At 44.1% G+C, this 13545-nt stretch overlaps 1 protein-coding gene across 1 annotated transcript in view; it reads right to left on the bottom strand.

Annotated features, from left to right (window-relative positions):
- trbd (ubiquitin thioesterase trabid) overlaps window positions 1-13545 on the bottom strand; it is a 153605-nt gene that overhangs the window by 74112 nt on the left and 65948 nt on the right. The gene's annotated exons all lie outside the window — the stretch shown is intronic.

The following is a 13545-nucleotide window of genomic DNA, read 5'->3' as shown; positions in this document are numbered from 1 at the left end:
TTATAATTTTTATCACCATATGTGGTCATACACAATTAATTATCTGAAACCCAGTAAAAAAAAATCGTGCCTAGTTTAAATGTTAATGAAAAAAATCAGAATTCAGAGTCAAACATGCTAAAGTTTGCAAGTATTTCCCCTTTTGATCACCTACAAACATTGACAGACTTCCATTTTGCATAAATATTGATTTACAGTGCAAATAAATGTATTTGCAAATTGAATCAAACTTATACAAACTACAAGTCTGCAAAGGTGACTTGTTGAGCTAAAGGCAAATAACTTCTGCTATCTTTAGCATCTTTTTGTCCTGCATCCTGATTTTTTATCAACAGTTAAATTAAACAAAAATTTTTGACTGGATTTCAAGTAATTAGGATTGCATAAATCTATATGATGATAAAAGGTATGATATTTTCCAATTAAGCCTGCCGATTAGGTAAATGACCGCCAATTCGGTATTTCATCACACCCCAGATGGAGTTGGGGAAGTATTGTACCATATGTGAATCTCTGAACACAAACCAACACTGTAGGCTAGTAGCACGTATAAAGTACAGTAATCCCTCTACAGTAATATCCGAACGCCCAATATCCGAACATCCCCACTAACCGGACATAATCGTCCCGGGATCCAATATTCCCAAAATGGTCCGAAAATCACAAAAAAAACAACAACTATTTTTTCCAGCCCGTAATTTGAACTTGGCGCGCGGGGCGCAGGACAGCTTTGTTGTGGCGCGTCATTCCTCCGACGTCCGCTAGAGTGCCCCTGCATCCTCCCCATTTTCTGCCTGTACATGCTCGCTTTTGTGGTGGTGCCTTACCTGCTGCAGGCACTCCTGCTGCTCTCGTGCCTCTCCTTCGTGTGTGTGATGATGGCTCTGCCGCCTGAGAAGAGGAAGAAAGTGGTGTTCACTCTGGAGAAGCAGCGGGAGATATTGGAGAAAGTAGATGCGGGGTGGTCTTCGTCATGCATCCTCTGCGAGTTTAACCTGGCCCGATCTACTTTGTTTGATATTAAGAGATCCCGAGACAAACTCACGCAGTACACGGCTGACTTCTTATCGAGAAGCAAACGCAACGTGGAGAGGAAAGTGATGTTTACTCCCACGTTTGCTGAAGTCGACTGCTCCACGTTGATTTGGTATCGACAGCAACGTCCTGCTGGTGTGATGGTACGTGGTACGGAGCTGAAGGCTGCTACTTAGAAGTTCGCAAGGCTTCACGACGCCCTAGACTTCAAGGCATCCGAGGGTTGGCTCTTCGCGTTTAAGTTATGGCATGGCCTTACCAACCGTAAGGCTCATGGCAAAGCTTTGGACGCTAACGAGGATGGAGTTGATGAATTTCGGCACAAGGTGAAGGGCTTGATCGACAGGGAGGGCCTCATTCTCGGTCAAGTCTACAACGCTGATGAAACTGGTTTATTCTATCGCTCTTTGCCAACGAACACTCTAGCCGAGGAGGCGGAGAAACGTGTACCTGGCCGCAAGCTCTCCAAGCAACGGATATCTGTTTTATGTTGTGACAAAGCTAACGGCACGCACCGGCTTAAGCCCGTTATTGTTGGCCGCGCAAAGCAGCCTCAGTGTCTTCATGGGGTGATGGATGTCCTTCCTGTTGTCTGGTACCATTCATTGAAGGCACGGTTCACAGCCCAGATCTTCAAAGACTGGTTCCACCGCCATTTTGTCAAAGAGGTCATACATTACCAGACCGAGAAACTGGGAATCCCACGAGACCAGGTAAAGGCCCTCCTTCTCCTCGACAATGCACCTGCCCACCCGTGCGACAAGAACTTGGTGGCTGAGAATGGCCGCATTAGGTGCATGTTTCTGCCACCTAATACGACTGCTCTCATCAAACCAATGGACCAAGGAGTGATCGTGGCAACAAAGAGGCTGTACCGAAGGAAGTTCCTGGACGAGGTGATGGTTGTTCTTGAGGACGAGGACAAGCGCAGGGAGGGACGGGACACGCGAGGCCAGCGGACTTTGGAAAACCTTCACCACTACAACATCAAGTCTGCAATCTACAACTGGGCCAGTGTATGGAAGGAAATCCCTGTCAAGACTCTAGAAAATGGCTGGTCTCGTCTGCTTCTCGGAACGGATGTGGAGTACGATTTCCTAGGTTTTGACGTGGATGACTTCCATGCACGTCTACGTATGCATGGCGACGATGTTGATGTGGACGACGTGCGTGAGTGGTTGAATGACGACGAGGGCGATCCTAGGTATCAGACCCTGTCTGATATCGAGATTGCATCTTCAGTTGCAGGTGTCAGTACCCAGCTTGAAGATTCCGACGAGGACGGCGACGATGATGCGGACTCCTCTCAGCATGACACAACTCCAGCCATCCCCAAGCTAAGCGCACTCCGGGAACACCTAGAGTTCGTTCTGGACTACCTGGAACACCCGGACTGTGACAGGGAGATGGGGCCCTTGGGACTTGTGGAGGAAGTGCGTGCTTTCAGGCAGCGCATCATTAATCGTCAGAATCGTCGTTCCTTGCGTCAATCAACGATTGAGTTTTTCTAGGCCCGTGACCCAAGCTGTGTCCAGCCCTGGTTCCACTCCGTTGTCTCCCCAAGACAGGCCCTCATGCTCCGAGCCACAGCCCAGCACGTCACCCACGGTGGAGTCACCGCTCGACGTGAGTTTGCATATGTCTTCAGAGTCAACTGCAGTGGGTACGCCATCACCACGACCCAGCGACGCACCCCTAGGTCACCTGCCAGCGATACTCTCGGACTCTGACAGTGAATAGACGCCAAGAACTTCTCCATTAGACCACACGGGAATTTACAGCATTGTGCAGTGAAAAAAACAGTGCATTGTGTTAAGGATTTACAGTTGTGAGTGAAAAGACAAACAATTTTTGGACTAAATTTAACGTAAATAAACTTGTGTGTTTTTGCTTTAGAAAATGGATATAAGAGTGGAAAGACTTAAAGTGCAGAGTGCAACACTTATTAAGTTACAATGGAGCATAAGTTAGACAAGAGTGCGCACTGTGAAGAGAATGGACTTCTGAGTGCGAATGACTAAGTTCAGTGCAAGACTTCATGAACAGTGTACTGCAAGTGCTTCAGGAAATCTTTCTTACTGTCAGAGTCTGAGAGGAGGCGGTTATTCATCGAGATGGCCATGGACATGCTGTAAGTAGGCAGAATGTTTCATACTGTACTCTACTATATTTTCCATACTATACTTACCTCAAACACCTCATTTCACTCTTGTATGTCTCTTATTGGTGTGAATATGCTGTGTCTTAGGTGCTATGCATGTGCAGTAGGGAGGTGTTTTTCAGAGTTAGGCTAGGTTAGGGTCCATAACTACCAATCCAGAAGCCAGGGACTTGTAAGTACCCAGAATGTTGAATATTGTATGAACTTACCTCAAAAACCTCATTTTATGCTTCTTTTGCATTTATTTCAGTCTTTTATGTCCCTTATTGGTGTAATTTGGGTCTTAAATAGGTGCTATACATGTCCAGAGAGAGTTGTATAGGTGTTTTTCTGAGTTAGGGTCCATAAGTACAAGTCAAGAAGCTGGGGCCCAATATCCGGACAGGACCACTATCCGGACCTGCCTATGGCTCTATTACATCAGATATTGCAGGGATTACTGTAATAGAAATAATCAATAAAAAACAATTCAGTGCATTTAATTTACCTTAAATTGTGGATGTCTGTGTGAAAAGCTTTTGTAGGGTAGGCAGTCTGTGTTAGAGACGGAGGTGGAGGGGCACAATAATCACTTAACCCCTATGCGCCGCTTGACGTGCTATACTGTCACGATTTGGGGAGCGAAGCAACGCCGGTTGACTTGTATAGCCTCAAGCATCTTCCCACCACCCTTTGAACCCGCAACCATTTTCTATGACAACCATGGGGTAGGTTGGTACCCAAGGTACCCCAGTGACACACGGCTCAGTCTGTACCAGCACTGGTAGAGAGTAGAGTGATGTCTTCCTCATCCTCCTCATCTGATTCCACTCCCCCATGCACGGGGCCGATTGAATCATCGAACCCCATGAAAGTTCTGCCCTTACCACTGGGGGAAAGAGCTCAAGGACTGAGCAGGTGTGTGGGAAATTGTAAATAGTAAACAGGTATGCACAAGTGTTTTTTTTATACATAAGTGAAATGGAAGATAATTTAAGTTGTATCTTGTACGTGTTAAGAAATAAGTGTTTAAAAGTTTTACAAATGCATTGCAATCAGTGTTGCAGTTTATGGTTATCTATGAAACAATGATTGGAAATACTTTAAGTAACCCTATCTGGTGCAATAAAAGAAAACCACGGTTGCACGGGCGAGAAAGAAAATGACCTGGTTGGTGGAACTGAATTTTTTCTCTCATTACTCAGAAAATAATGATGAATAATAATGTGAGAATCAGCGTATTTGTGATGTCTATCTATCTATCTATAGCCCGACGCCTAATCCTGCAAAGGGTGGCCGCAGACAAAATGCCTCCAAGTCGCTCTGTCACCCAATATTTGACTACCCTCCCCCAACTCACTCCCCTCTCCCTCATATACCTCTCAACTCCATCCCTCCACCTCATCTTCGGTCTACCCCTCCCTCTCCCTCCCTCCACCTCACCTACATACACCCTCTTAGTCAGTCTTTCATTCTCCATTCTCTCTACATGTCCAAACCATCTCAGTATATTTCCCCTAATCTTCTCAATCACATCCACATCCACCCCACAACATTCCTTCACTTCTTCATTCGTCAACCTGTCCCTCCTTGTCATTCCACATGTTCCTCTCAAGTAACTCATTTCCACTGCTCTCACTCTTACTTGTTCCTCTCTTGCAAGGTCCACGCCTCGCTTCCATACGTCAGGGTAGGGATCACAATACCATCATGCGGTGACTTCTTAACTTCCATACTCACCTCCCTATTTCTCATCACTGCTTTCAGTGAACCAACAACCTTCCTTCCCTGCTGTACCCTTTCACGCACTTCATCCCCCAAAGTCCCATCCTTACTCATCACACTACCCATGTACTTGAATGCATTCACATTCTCCATATCCTCACCAACCAACCTCACTGTACATTCTGTGACTTTATTCCTCTCAAACACCATAACTTTACTCTTGTTTACATTAACTTTCAGATTCCTCTTCCTACATTATCTATCTATCTATCTATTGCCAGACGCCTCAATTCCATTCGGGATGGCCACAAACAAATCACCTCCACGTCTCCCTGTCCTCCGCCATTTCACTGCCCCGCTCCCAACTCACACCCCCCTCTCTCATATACCTCTCCACCCCATCCCTCCATCTCATCCTCGGCCTCCCCCTCCCTCTTCCCCCCTCCACCTCACTCACATACACTCTCTTCGTCAGTCTTTCACCTCCATCCTCTCCACATGGCCAAGCCACTTCAGTGTATTACTCATAACGCTTCCTATCACATCCACATCCACACCACAATGCTACTTTATATCCTCATTTGTCAGCCTGTCTCTCCATGTGACTCCACAGTCTCCTCTTAAATATCTCATTTCCACTGCTCTCACTCTTGGATTGTGTCCTTCCACCAACGTCCAAGTTTCACTTCCGTACGTTAGAGTTGGTATCACAATACTGTCATGTAGTAACTTTTTCACTTCCATGCTCACTTCCCTGTTTCTTATTACTGCTTTCAAAGAACCAGCAACCTTTCTTCCCTGCTGTACCCTTTCAAGCACTTCACCCTCCAAACCTCCATCCTTACTCATCACACTACCCAAGTACTTAAACGTATTCACATTTTCCAATTCCTCACCATCTAACCTCGCTGTACATTCACTGACTTCATCTCTCTCAAAGACCATCACTTTACTCTTCCCTACATTCACCTTTAGATTCCGTTTCTTACACACTCCCTCAAACTCATCCACCAAGCCTTGCAACTCTCCTTCGTCTTCACTCAACTACACAGTATCATCTGCAAACAACAGTATAGGAGTTTCCAAACATTACCCTCTCTCACCAGGGCCACTCCAAGATCCATTACCCTACCTTGTACCTTTTTTTTTACCCCATCCATGTACAGATTGAACAACCATGGAGACATGACACATCACTGTTTCAACCCAACCTTCAAAGAGAAAAATTCACTCAGTTCACCATCCACACACACTGCAGCCTTAGCACCATCATACATACTCTTCACAGCATTCAACAACTTCCCATCTACTCCATATATTCTTAACACTTTCCACAATCCTTGTCTATCCACCGTCATATGCTTTCTCCAAATCCATGAAAGCCGCATACAAATTCTTTCTCTTCTCTAGAAACTTTTCCACTAAGGATCTAAGAATGAATATCTGATCTACACAGCCTCTTCCCTTCCTAAAGCCTCCCTGTTCTTCTCCAACTAATTCCTCTGTTCTTACTCTAATTCTGTCAATAAGTATCCTACCATACATTTTTCCTATTATACTAAGAAGACAGATGCCCCTATGATTACCACACACTTCTTTTTCCCCTTTTCCTTTGTACATGGGAATAATTATACTTGACTTCCAATCCTCCAGGACTCTACCTTCCTCCCAGGCCAATCTGCACATTTTCCACATTCATTCTACTACTATCTCTCCCCCATACTTCAGCATTTCACCACACACTCCATCAATTCCTGGGGCTTTCCCCGATTTAACTTTCTTTATTGCTTCCACAACTTCTATCCTACTGATTTCTTCCTGTCTTCTCACCTCCCTCCTTCTCCCAGCCACTTATACTCGCATTACTTCCATCCTCTATGTTCAACAATTCCTTAAAGTGTTCTCTCCATCTGCTCACTTTTTCTCCCTTCTCCACTAGTAATCTACCATTTTTATCTTTCACTCCCCTGCTAACTTCACATCCACCCTGTCTCACTCTTTTCACCTCTTTCCAGAACATTTTCTTACAGTCCCTCCACTTTACACTCAAGTTCCTTCCAAATTCCTCATTCGCTCTCTTCTTACTCTCTCTCACTAATCTTTTCACCTGTCTCTTTCTTTCTACATATAACTCTCTCTTCCGCCTCTCAACTTCTTCCATGCCCCTATTTCTCATCCATTCATTGTATGCTTTCTTCTTTTGTGCCACAGCCTGTCTCATCTCTTAATTCCACCACGCTGTTCCTTGCACACCCCTCCATCTTCTCTTCATCCCACACACCACACCACATGCTGCATATAGTTCTTCTGCAAATATCCTGCACACACCTTCCATATCCCCCATCTGCTCCAATTCATACTTGCCCAATCGTTCCTCCACTTCTCTCTTATACTCTGCCTTTTTCTCATCCTCTTGTAACCTTTCCACTCTCCTTACAAATACTCCTTCTTCTATTTCTCCATCCTTATTGGACATTGATTCTGGCCACCACCAAGTAGTGGTCAGAAAGTCCACTCCCCCAACCTCTATAAGCTCTTGCATCCATTACACATTTTCGCATCCTTTCATCCACACCCACACATAATCAATCATTGCCTTCCTTTCATTCATTTCACCACCCACCCTCTCATCACTCGCCATGTATACCTGTGGATCATTTTGTGCCTGAAGAGGATATTGGCTATCACCAACCCCCTCCCAGCACAAATGTCCACTAAAGCACTGCCATTCTCATCTGTCCCAGCAGGCACACCCCACTCACCAACTATTCCATCCACCTTCACATTCCCTACTTTACCATTCATATCACCGATCAAAAACACTCTCTCATTCCTTCCTAACTTTTCCATGCACACTTCCACATTTTTCCAGAACTCTTCTTGCACTCTGCTTGCACGATCTTGCATTGGCGCATACACACACACAATCGCTCACATTTGTATTCCAACTTTCAATCTTACCCACCCAATCCTTGACCCAAGTGATCCATACTCTCTTATGCTCTTCTTCCATCTTTTACTCACAACTATACATACTCCTTCTTTTGCTCTCTCATTCTCACCTACTCCTGCACATATACCCCATCCATACTCCCATTCTCTCATCCTCTCACCTCCCCATTTCATTTCAGTTATTCCGCATACATCAACTTTCGCACCCTCAAGCACCTGTACAATCTCTCTCTCTCTCTCTCTCTCACCTCATCATTCGCTCCCCTTACATTCCACGTTCCAATTACCATGTCCTTTGTCCGGTCCTTGGTCGTCATCTTTTGGTCAGTCCTTGTCCGAGGCTTATTGTTTGTCTTTTTAGTTAGTTGTTTTCCAGGGAGGGGCACTAACCCTCTGTCAACCCTTTTAGTCGCCTTTTATGACAAGCAGGGATACTGAGGGAGTATTCTTGAAAAAAAAAAAAAAAAAAAAAAAAAAAAAAAAACCTACCCCATGCAACTCCTATTCATCTTCACTCAACAATACTGTATCATCAGCAAACAGCAACACCGAAATCTTCCAAATCTCACCCTCATTCATTAGACCCACCCCCACATCCATTGCCCTACCTTGTAGCTCCTTTACAACCTCATCCATGTATATATTAAACAGCCATGGAGACATCACACAAACCTTTTTCAGTCCCACACTGAGATCAAAGAGCTCACTCAGCTCACCATCCACTCGCACCGTAGCCATAGCTCCTTCGTACATGGTCTTCACAGCACTCAACAATTTCCCCTCCACTCCATATATTCATAATACCTTCCACATACCTTGCGTATCTATTCTGTCATAAGCTTTGTCCAAGTCCATGAAGGCAGCATACACTTTCTTTCCCTTCTCTAGATACCTCTCCACTAAACATCTTAAAACAATTATCTGATCTACACACCCTTTCCCCTTCCTAAATCCCCCTTGTACTTCTCCAACTAGTTCCTCTGTCATATGCCTAACCCTATCAATGAATATTCTACCATATATTTTTCCAGTCACACTATGAAGGCAAATACCCCTATGGTTACCACATACTTCTCTCTTCCCTTTTCCTTTGTATAAACGAACTGTTATACCTGATTTCCAGTCCTCTGGAACCCTTCCCTCTTCCCAAGCCAATATACATAACTTCCATATCCACTCTACAACAATCTCACCCCCATACCTCAGCATTTCACCACACACTCCATCAATTCCTGGGGCCTTTCCCATCTTTATCTTCTTCATCGCTTCCACTACTTTCGCCCTACTGAGCTCTTCCTCCCTCCTCTCGTCTCTTCTTCTCCCAGCCATTCCCCAACCACTTATACTCGCACTGCTCTCACTCTCTACATTCAACAAATCCTCAAAGTGCTCCTTCCATCCCCTCAATATCTCTCTCTTCTCCACCAACAATCTATTATTCCTATCTTTCACTCCCCTACTATTTCCCCTTTCACACTGCCTTACTTTCTTTACCTCCTTCCAAAACAATTTCTTACTCTCCCTCCATTTCACACTCAAATTCCTCCCAAATTCTTCATCCACTTTCTTCTTACTCTCCTTCACCAGTCTCTTCACCTCCCTTCTCCTGCTCACATATACCTCTCTCTTCTCTCTCTCATCTTCTCCCCTTCCTCTACTCACTAGCCATTCACTATATGCCTTCTTCTTTTGTTCTACAGCTCGTTTCACCTCATCATTCCACCATGCTCTCCCTTGCACACCCCTGCATCTCCTCCTCACTCCACGAACCACTTCACATTCTGCGCCTATCTCTTCCGTGAATATCTTACATACGTCTTCCATCCCTTCCATCTGCTCTAACTCATACCTTCCCAATCTTTCTTCCACTATGCTCTTATACTCTGCCATTTTCTCACTATCTTGCAACTTCTCCACTCTTCTCACAGGAGCTGTTTCCTCCTGTCTTCCCCTTCGTCTCTTCAACCCTTTTCTTTACAGCTTTACCTTTTCTTTGCAACTTACCTTGGCCATCGCTAAGTGATGGTCCGAGACTCCATTCCCCCACCCTCTCCACACTCTTGCATCCAACATTTGTCTTCTCAATCGCTCATCCACACACACGTAGTCTATCATTGCCTTTCGTTCAACAGTTCACCATCCATCCTCCTCATGATTCTCCACGTATACCTGTGGATCATCTTATGCCAAAAGTAGGTGTTAGCTATTGCCAACCTCTTACCAGTACAGATGTCCATCAAAGCACTACCATTCCCATCTACTTCAGCTGGCACACCCCAATGACTAACCACTCCATCCACTCGCACATTCCCAACTTTGCCATTCATGTCTCCAATCAAAAGCACTCTCTCGCTCCTCTCAAATTTGTCCATACATGCTTCTACACTTGCCCAAAACTCATCTTTCACTCTTTGTGATGTGAAGTACAAAAAACGTAATTTGTGTTTAACATTAGTAATATTTTCACAATGCCCCTGATTAATACAAATTAGTCACAATTTCTGTACAAGTAATTACCTCACACTCAACCATGCTGCATGAAACAGCCAGAGCATTTACTTCTCAAAGAGTAAAGTTATGATCTTTGAGAGAGGTGAAATCAGTGAATGTACAGTGAGATTGGATGAGTAGGAAATGGAAAATGTGAGTGCATTTAAGTACTTGGGGAGTGTGATGAGTAAGGATGGAAGTTTGGAGGATGAAGTGCTTGGAAGGGTACAACAGGGAGGAAAAGTTGCTGGTTCCTTGAAAGCAGTGATAAGAAACAGGGAAACGAGCATGGAAGTGAAAAAGCTACTAAATGACAGTATTGTGATACCAACTCTAACATGTGGAAGTGAAGCTTGGACCTTGTTGAAGGGACAGAAGTCAAGAGTGAAAGCAGTGGAAATGAGCTATTTCAGAGGAGCATGTGGAGTCACATGGAGAGATCGACTGACAAATGAGGAAGTGAAGGAGCGTTGTGGTGTGGATGTGGATGTGATAGGAAGCGTTAGGAGAAACACAATGAGGTAGTTGGGCCATGTGGAGAGGATGGAGGGTGAGAGACTGAGGAGGAGAGTGTATGTGAGTGAGGTGGAGGGGGAGAGGGATGGGGAGGCCAAGGATGAGATGGAGGGATGGAGTGGAGAGGTATATGAGAGAGGGGGATGTGAGCTGGGAGCATGGCAATAAAATGGCGGGGGACAAGCGACATGAAGGCGATTTGTTTGTGGCCACCCCTTATGGGATTACAGTGTCTGGCAACAGAAAAATAGATAGATAAAAAGGAATTTTAGCATATGACCGTGTTAAGTCTGCACTACATTACAGTACAGAACATTAAGGTCATGGCACCAAGAAAGCTAAGCTGGCTAATAATACAGTCTGTAGGCTTTTATCACTATCATTATACATTACTGTTATTATTATTATTGGTGGGGGCGCTCACCATCCACTCACTTGATGCAGTGCTGCTCTCAAGTGACTGCCCTTTTTTCTCTTCCTTCCTTCCTCTGCAGTCTTTCTTTCCTTTATTCTTTCCTCATCCTTCTGTCTAAGGGTGATTCTACACTGAGTGACAGGCCAAATGGTTTCCCGTACACCCACCAGGTTTGGTGGGTAATCAGGGCACTCCAATCGGACTGAGCCAGTGCAGGTTTATATCCAAGGGATGGTTAGGGCCTACTGCTCACATACTGCCACTCATGGATGAGTGAGGCTGGTCACTCTCATCTTAAATGTCAGGACCTCCCTGGGCTCCTACGCTCCTCATGCGACAATACGGGTTTAGATGATGATGATGATGATGATGATGATTATTGCTATTACGTGAAGCTACAGAATGTGGTGAAATTTTTTTGGCTTATCTGATGGAGCCAGGATTCCGTGGGCTTGAATGATGAGTGAATGGAAGCGTGGCCCATTGAACTAGGCAAACTTAAGCTGTCTGGACGTTGCTACTCCTCATCCTGCCCTAGGGTGGGAAAGGAGGTCTGGATGATGATGATGATGATGATGATGATTGTATTTTCAAGGAATTGTACTTTTTATTACAGTGCATAACCGTATTTTGTGTTAGTCATGGATGTGTCTTTGTGTTTTGGAAAGTAAACCTGTACTTTTGACATGTATGTGGTATCAGTTTGAACACTTTTTGTGTTCAAAAAGTGTGGAATGTTAGGTTGAAGTGTGTATGAAGAGAAAGTTTTTTTTTTTTTTTTTCTTTTTTTTTAATCCAAGTACATATACATACACAATCCACAATAATGCTAACATTCATTTTCAAGGAACTGTACTTTTTATTACACTGCATAAGTGTATTCTGTGTTAGTCATAATTTTGTCTGGGTCTTTAGGAAAGTAAACCTGTACTTTTAGCATGTATTTGATACTTGTTTGAATCCTTTTCCTGTTCAAAAAGTATTTTTAATTTTCTTTTCGAAACTGTAGTTTCCTTTTGTTTAAAAAAAAAAAAAAAAAAAAAAAAATCAAGCTTACTTATAATTTGTAAGCAATTTCGGTGTCAGATATGAAATATACACCATTAGTTCACCTTATGACACGCAAAAAAAACATGAAAAGGGCACTTTCACATTCTGGTGGAAAAACAGCACCTATCTGGAACCACTTGTAAATCACCAGTAGCACTCAAAGGGTTAATCAAAAATAATCAAGTCAGCACGGTGGAAACATGGTAGCAAATTACTGAAGACATTTTTACTTCTTCAGCCATATAATTATTAGCTACATCAGGTTGGACAAGTGGATGGTTTGGTGGGGTAGGCAGGGTTGAGTGGATGTGGAGGGGCAGAGTGGGTAGAGTCGGTGGGGGGGTGGGAAGGTGGGTGATGTGGGGCAGCATGGGCAGGTGGATAGGTGGGTGAGCAGGGTGGGTGGGCAGGGGGGTAGGAAGATGGATGAGGCAGGGTAGCATGGGTGTGTGGATGGGTGGGACAGGTGGGTGGGAGGGTGAGGACAGTGGGTGAGTAGGTAATGGGAAAATGGCATCAAGGGAATGGGGCCAAAGGGGTCTCCTCCAACAGAGGGAGTGGCCATCCAGGGTCCCAGGCAAAGTTGGTATGCATGATCATAGGATTTTACCCAAGCAACAACGGTAACCCTGCAGGTCATGACTAAAGTACAGTATATCTACGGGGCAGAAAAATACAATATTTTGGCATTAAAAACTCAAAAACCCAGAGAGGTAATTATTAGAAATCCATAAATGCCTTAGAGAGTTATGATAACCTTAGTAACCTAAGCTCTGTTTTGTCTTAATCACATGAAATATTACTTTATCCCTGATAAATATCATATGATTTATTTCAATTTAGGACAACACCCAAGTAGTGAACAAGTTAATGAAGGCCATTACTAACACCTCAACTCGAAAAGAATCTCTTACAATGAATTACTGTCTGGTGGAGCAGAAATAAAACACAAAATATGACATTGTACTGAAGATATCATCCATTCAAGAGTTTGTGACACAGGGAAGTTATCCTCTATTCATGACATAATGATTAAACACTTCTGATGTCCTACGGTATCCTACAATTCCTCCCTTCCTCTTCCATTTTAACTCTAACGTGGATATGGATGCATTTAAATAATTTTTTCACTCATGGCCGGTCACTGTCAGAAGCATTAGGAAGGAATGCAATCTTTGCACTAGCTTCTGCCAACAAGCACACTGTGAGGGAGGAGACTCAT

This window comes from Coenobita brevimanus, chromosome 111 (genome assembly GCF_032717465.1).
Source record: "Coenobita brevimanus isolate Jiangsu-jjx chromosome 111, ASM3271746v2, whole genome shotgun sequence".
NCBI classification, from domain to species: Eukaryota; Metazoa; Arthropoda; class Malacostraca; order Decapoda; family Coenobitidae; genus Coenobita; species Coenobita brevimanus.
Note: the sequence above shows the minus strand (reverse complement) of the source record. Positions and strands in the feature narration are given on the sequence as shown.